The following is an 8,115-nucleotide window of genomic DNA, read 5'->3' on the forward strand; positions in this document are numbered from 1 at the left end:
CCTGTTATTTTGCCACTCACTTTAAAAGCAAGTTCGAGTGACAGCTAAATTTCTTAAAGGGGTAAAAAAAATATCTTATTAGTAGAATTTGTGTCCTAACCTCCCTGCCAAACTGATTAAAACAGTTTGTCATATTCCCAAATCATTTTCCTGTCTCATTTTTTTTTCTTCAGAAGAGCTAAACCGATCAACATAATCTGTAAGTTTCTATAGATCTTTTTTCTGCTCTATTTCATTAAAACTTCTAGTTACTCCTTCTCTTGATCCAGACTACTTTTCTGATCTCATTATGCTTTCCAGATCCTGAAAAATATTTTGCTTCTTTTCCTCCAAATCTGTATATTATTTGGACTTGCTTTATGCTGCCTTTTGCTTCTATATTCTCATATTACTTGTTGCTGATCAATCTTATCATCTTTTTAGAAATGAGATTTTGTTTAATTCACTCACTATGACTCGCTTATTAACTTGAATCCTTGTCCCCCTTTCTGAGGTCACTGTCATCATTTTCTATGTCAGTGAAATTCAGATCACAAGCTTCTCAAGGCTGAAACTCTATCTTATTATCTATGAAACATCATGAAAAGCTCTAGGGCAGCACAAAATGTTTAGCTAATGCTTCTGAGCTGGAAAAAAAGACTATATTAAAAAATGAAGTAGAACATCATAACAACAAAAACAGTTCCAGAAAAATATATGATATGTAAAATTGCTATCAGTGGAACTACCATACTAGCTCTGAACAGTAGTTCTCAAACACACAACTCCTAGTAGTAGCTTGATTACACATAATGGATGTTACTGCTGTGGATGGCAAGAAAACTTTATTAAATCACATTACTACATTAAAACTGACAGGAAAGTGTGTGTGTGTGTGTGTATGTGAGAGAGAGAGAGAGAATCTGCATTTCTATTCTGACAGTTCTTGGAAGCTGTGATTCATGCTGCTACTTGCTTTTCTACTCACAGTGGAGGAAAACCCTGCTTCCTTTAGGGTATTTGTGGTTACTATGAAAACTACTTTAAAACAAGCACAAGCATAAAAAACTATTTTGCAGTCTGTTATGATATTTTTAAATTGACCATTTTAATACTTAAAATCAATAAATTAAAATTTGTGAAGATTATGAGTCTTGACAAGTATATTTCATATTATACAGCAGAGAATTCTCTAGAAACAAAAGCAGCACAAGCTAATAAAGTTTTCTTCACTTTAAGCATTACTAAGATTTTCAGTTTTTCCAAACCAATCAGCAGGACATGCTACATTTCTCTACTGAGACTTCATAAAAATCTTCAAGTTGATTTCACTCTGCTGTTTATTATGATAAATAAGTAACGCAAATACAGGTCAGACAGGAAAGAAGCTGAGAAATGCCGTTCTAGACATAAATTCAGCTCCTGCTTTTCAACAAGTAACTCTGTGTTACAAGACAGAGGAGTGGGCTTACTGGAAATCTGATTTGGGAAATACTGTATTTTGCTCTTATGCTGACAGAAAAATATTATTTTTATTATTATTTTGCTATAATGTCACACTATGATATTGTTGGTCCCCCTCCCTTTCCAAACAGCCCAATATTCTTCCTGTCTCCTCAAGCCCTGATGATGCAAACAACTCCTGGTCTCCTACCCAACACAGACCCAGTGCACACTGAAAAAAACAGGTCAGTACCAAAATCCCATTGCATTATGTCTCATTCAAGACAGGGCAGTGACACATTTCTCTATATCCAGCTTGCCCATTTTCCCAAAACCTGTGGTTACATTACAGACTGATTTCCATCCCTCCTACAAGCATGGCTACAATTGATCAACTATTTCAAAAGCTACCGGTGAATATGTAAGGAAAGAATGAGAGAAAACAAGGAAAAAGCATAAATCACATCTTCTTAGGAAATCAAGCTTTAAAAAAGGCAACTCCCTACAGCTTTTAATTGAGGAAAATTTCTTAGTTGTATATTGAGCCAAGGAAATAAGAAGTTTTTGGCAAAATATTTTTTATCTTTTTACAACTTCACATGTAGGTTTCAAATTAAGCTTTGGGGAACTAAGGTGGGAAAGTTACCACATGAAACAAGATAGGTTTTTTCTCCTAATATATCTTGAGGCTTTTGGATGACTGGTGAAAATCCAAGCATTTAACATATCTCTAGCAAGAGTAATCTGAAAAATTACATACCTTCTACCTTAGCACACCAACAGGAGTCTACATTCTCTGTATTCACAACTCTATCTTCTCAACAGCAACCTCTAAACTCCTGGAACACTGTTCTGCCAAGGTGCATGTCAGTAACAGCCAAAACCCAACAGGCAGTCACTGACATTACACTTAACATGCAAGGAAATAGCCACCAAAGACTTCAAATGCCCTTAAATGCCAGAAACTATTATTAACTACTTCATTAAAAACTTTACTCAAACATAAAAATGGAGACTTATGTTTTATTTGTAACAGCAGCAGGATTCTCAGAATTTTAAATATTAAATTAGCTGTATTAATGTGCTTTGAAGTACCTTTTTTATTAGGCAGCTTAGTATCTCATGCTTTCATTAAGATCATAATTTAAGATGTAAAAATATGTATTTCCACAGTGTTTCTAATGTACATTAGGAAACTCACACATTAACCTCCCACAAGAGCCACTTCTTAGCAGCCAGCCTGGCCTCTATATTCACAAATACTTGCCTCAATGAAGAAAGTGCTGAAACTTTCTGGAGATCTACCAGTTCAGCAGATAATGAGGTGCTTACGGGATCTGGGATCATTCTTCTGCAAGCAACGGAGATACACTCACAAACACGTGATGCTGCAAGCTAACAACTCTTGTCGATGAGGTCGCAGCAATACTACTCCCTGCTAAGAAGTACTTAAAATTCTGACATCATGCTGAATGATCAGCCCATTCCCAGGTATTCCTCCTTTTCTAGGTGTCCCACAGCAAGACCACTACTATGCAGCATGGCTAGCAAGTTCTGTGGCTTGCTCTGTTTGTAGCAGACCCCAAAGCAGCACAGTCTTCACTTTTGTGCCCTGTTTTAAGGGCACAAAAAGGGGATTCCATAAAAAAGGATCTACAATTCTTAAGTACTGAAACCAGGGAGAGGTGCATCATTCAGCAAGACTTTTTCAAAAGTTAACAGAGACACAAACTATATAAGCAACCAGTGAACACAGTATTTTGCTTTCACCTGTTTCTGGAGGCCTAGGACATGGGTAAGGTTAGTACTCACAATCCAGGTCCCTGTCCTTGCCATACACACAGCTAAGCTTCCCCCATCAAAGCAGGAGCACTATATTCTTTTAACATGCCAGCAGAGGGGAAGAGAGGTGCTCTCATTTGTCCAGCAGCACGGGGTTACAGCACAGTAACCTGCATCACAGAAACTGGAAAGCCAATCTCTAGTCTTCAGGGTTCAAACCCTAATTTCTCAGCAGGCTCTGCATCACACTGGGAAGATGCATCAACTCCTAACTTTTAATTTCAGTGGCAATTTTCAGAATATGGAAGCAAAAGTAAAATTAAAGCTTTACTGGACAGACCAGCATCAGAAGTATTCATGCCTCTCTAAAGCCGCAAAGAAGAGATATAATTCTTGGGTTCCCGTTTGTAATGGCATTCAAAATTTTAAACTGAACACAGGCCAGAATAAAGGAATATATATCATCTCCTTTTTCTCCAAGAAAACAACAGGACTGGTATATCTCTTTAGCCCAATTAGACTTTAATCATTTGTCTGCAAGGAAAAGTGAGGTTCCAGGCTTTGGAGTTTTGATTATTTTGGGTGTTTCTTTTTTTTACAGGAGACATGAACAAAGCCTCTTCCTCCTCACTCCTTTGTGCTTCTGAACAAAAGGGAGAGTCACCACAGGGTTTTGGTCCAGGTCCAATTCCATAGGTGTGCCTGAGGTGTGGTTTGAACATGCCTTTGAACAAGTGAAGGCCTAATTTACAGATTGCCTAATTTATGAATAGTAAACAGATTTAGATGCCAAGATGCTCAGTTATGATAAGATTCTGGAAGATGTGAATGAGAACAAAACTTCAGTGTTCAACTCTGGAAAACTTTACTAGTGAAAACCTAGAAACCTCTAACACAGATACCCATTTTATTTGGAGCTGAACACACAAAACCCATCTAAATAAATTTTGACTCCTCCGTATTATTTTATGGATCTGCCATATACCAAAATAACATACATCAAAACCATCTCAGAAGTATGATATCCTTTTTAGTCGAACTCTAGAAAGACCCCTATGGAAGAATTATGTCACATATATTTATTTTAAAAATCCTGGATCTGTCTTACTCCAAGAAGTGTTTTGTTTTAACAAAAGGAAAATAGTCTAACACCATTTATCTTGTGGTACCAGGCTGTCATTATTGGTAAAATGACTTTAGCTTCAAAACTGAAGCCTTCTCACATACTCTGAGATGATCATACACATAGTTTTAACAAAAAAGCATTGAAGTAGCCACATTTTTTCCTAATTTGGCTACATTTTTATCATGAATATGAGGAATGCCCATAGTAGTATATACTGAGCTTCAAAAGCGTCGCACTCAAAATATAAGTCACTATCACTCCTGAATCTCATATATATAACTAATTTTTAAGGATCTATATTTAATAAAATATTAATACTATTAATGATGATTTCATAATATACTCAGAACATCACTACAGAATAAGGAAACTTATTCGCTGATTTTAATGACAAAATGCAACAGTTGGAAAGAGTCCAAAGTGTGCAGCCCTAAACTGTTGAGAGAATCTGTGAAACCTTGTTATTTCCACATAATATTAAAAATATGACAACCACAGAGGACCAAAACATTTTATGTATGATTATATATTCTAAAAGTAGCTATAATAAAGAATTTATAATACACACAAAAAGTATGATAAGAGAACACTAAGACTATCAATTAAAACACTCAGAGGTGAGGTTTACCAAAATTAAAGTGGCTTTTACATGGAATTTTGTGGCAGCAGTAGGGATAGAGAATTCAATCCTTCAGGGCAACTGCATTAACCCTGAGTCTCCTTCCTCTTCCATGATTTTGCATTTCATATCTTTTAAGTCTTTCAACAAATAAACAGTGTAATGTCTGTCAGAGTTTTAAATTATTACAGATTCCCATTGACTAAACAAAATAACCAACTATCCTAGTAAGTTCCTTTCCCCAGACTGACCACCTCACAGAACACAAAGAGGTACCTTCCTAACAGATCTGCCCAAATTTGCTTGTTACGGAGAAACACTGAGATCTTTAATTTCAGATTCTGCTAAGGGAATGAAGATGTGCTTCCAACATGTCTTTTTATTCTGAAAGACCACTAATCCAAAATAATATCAATGCTACTAACAATAATTCAGTACAGGCTTAAGATGAGAGAACAGTTGAATGGTTTGGTGACTATCTGCAGTCTCACACATTTTTTTGCCTCTAGAGATAAAGCTACTGTAAAACAGACACTGCTCTTCCAACAGCCTGGTGACTCTCCTGGTCTTGTGCCCCCCCTTCAGTGGTGAACCAGTTCATTAACACTGAAAGGTTAAAAATACCTTGTGAAGTAAATAAACAGAAAGTAAGAATGGCAGGAACAATCACTACTGACTTTGCTATGCCACTACCTAGTAACATCTCCAATCCTGAGAAACAGTTCTACACCTGCTTTCACATTTGACCTTCACAGTGCTCACAGAGAAGCTAGTACTTTAAAAAGGCTGAAACACTAAAATGAACTTTTCTTTACTTCAGAGATCTACCAAAGCCTTTGCCTCGAGAAAAACTAACTCATGACAATGCGATTAAAAGGCACCTTTCAGCTGTAATTCCACTTCTTCTGAATTATATTTTGTATTAAAAACTGTATTAGGGTACTAATTTTCTACTCTAAGAGGACAGCTACCCATAGTCTTCATCTATAAAACCAAGCTGAAACCACGAGGCACTGACAACAAATTATATGTTATCTCCTGAAGGAAAGCATAGATAAAAAAGGAACTGCTTTCAAATGAGGAAATTACCTAGTGAAGCAAACTGCATTTTTGATTCACAACTATTTTCAATACAAGTTTATTCATTTTTAATAAAAAATTCACAACTTTCCAAGTTGATAAAAATATTTCGTAGAAAGAACATATGGAGAAGGTGGAGGGCAACACCTCTACTCCTATTTAATATCAACTCACATTTAATATTCAACTTTTTGCAGAAATTTAAAATGGGGGGGGGGAATAAAGCAAAAGTTCAAAGCTCTTAAAAGCAGCAATTTCTTTTGCAAGACCAATCCAACCACAAAGATTCATGACTTCTGTGTAATTCTATACTAAGAAGCTAATTAACCAACACTGCAAATTAAATTTAAGGTAATTACCACTCAGTTTTTAAATTGCTTAGTACAAAGAGACTAAAGTAACCTACAGCAGAGGTTTGGGGGTCCTTAGGAGAGCACTAGTAATGAAAACACACTGCTTTCCACACATTCTTTTATTCTACCTAAATGTGTTAAAACATTTCCATGCAAGAACATGAAGCAGAAGAAATAAAAAACAAGGCACGGCTGAGTGGCACCTTAAACTATTAAATATCAACCCGGAAGTTTGGGGGTTTTTTCCCTGTTTGAATTGCTTGTTAAGAAGCAGTAACCCTTGCCTTACCAACAAAATTCTCAGACAAGGTTGCCATATTCCACAAAAAGAACCTAAACCAAATACATTATATCTGGTAATCTGAAAGCATGTCTGTAAGGAGTTTGAGTGGATACATATGAAAATTAATATTTTAATTTATTAAAAAAAACTAAAAGCAGAGTTACTTTCAAGTAGAATCCCTCTGTTACAACAATCAAATGCTGTCCAATTTCAAATAACAGGTCCAAACCCCACAGATATTTATAAACAAAGTCAATATTATTTCTGTAAAACTGAACATTGTGAAACAACTGCGACTGTTCATACTGAACTTTGCCAGGACTACCACAGTCGAGGTGTATTTCTCAAGTACTTCTTTCTCTAGGGTATTTGCTTAAACAATCCTCTTGCCTCCTGTCACACCTGTTAGCCAGAGAAATTATACACGTTAAATATAACCACATTAAAAAGAAAAAACAAAAACATAAAACCATGGTAGTTAATTTTAACCTGGATCATTTCCTCAAGCTAGTTATGGGACACAATTCCACGAACCGTTGTGCTGGTGCAGCTGGAGCAAGGAAGAGGCAGGGCAGGTCAAGTCAATACTGCCACCAAAAGCACTGTTTGTCAACCAGTCATTTAAAAAAAAATACCTACTTCAAGGATTCAGAGCATCAGCTTCTATGATTGGCCACTGTACTTCTACATGCAGTTTCATATTCCAGCCAAAGCCTATCTAACTTTCCCTGTGCCTCTTGGTAGGTTAACTCTTATCAGCACATGAGAACAACGGCCTCACAAAAATCTCACTGCAAATATATTTGATTAGTTCATAAGCACTCCTCCTCATGGAAAAAAAAAAAAATTTCCAATTTATACCGAGGCCTAAAGTATCTGGAATTTGAAAGTGAAACCAACCAAAAATCCTGATCCACCTTAACCCAAACACAAAATTGAAGTACCACTGATTTCCAGTCCCTCGCTGGTGCTGGTCGGATTTCACACCTGCATGCATGCAGTATTTAACACTGACTTTAAGGCCGCAGGAACTCGAAAAAGGACCGGGGTCTACTGAGAATCCCGCAGGTTTTACGAGAGTGAACACGCTGCAGTTATCGCAATAAAGTTATCGGAACAAAAAAAAAAAAAAAAAGGTGGGCTTCAAACAGCAAATGCTGGAAGACTGCTTTGTGTCTAGAGATTATTGTAAATTTTGGAAAAATAAACACCTTCATGAAATAAGTAGAATTATAGAATGATCATAAAAGCTACTTTTCAATTTCATCTGACCAAAATGAGGAGTCATTATGAAGGGCACCATTTTATAAAGATGCAAGAGGTATATTAAATCCTATTGTTCACATCACAAATGCAGGTTCAGGTGGATTCTGCTATGTGTCCCCATTTCTGCTAGAACAAATAATTAAATTAATTACTATGAAAATCTTGAGAACTTCAAGGGAGGTTT

This window comes from Geospiza fortis, unplaced genomic scaffold, assembly GCF_000277835.1.
Source record: "Geospiza fortis unplaced genomic scaffold, GeoFor_1.0 scaffold40, whole genome shotgun sequence".
Lineage (NCBI taxonomy): Eukaryota > Metazoa > Chordata > Aves > Passeriformes > Thraupidae > Geospiza > Geospiza fortis.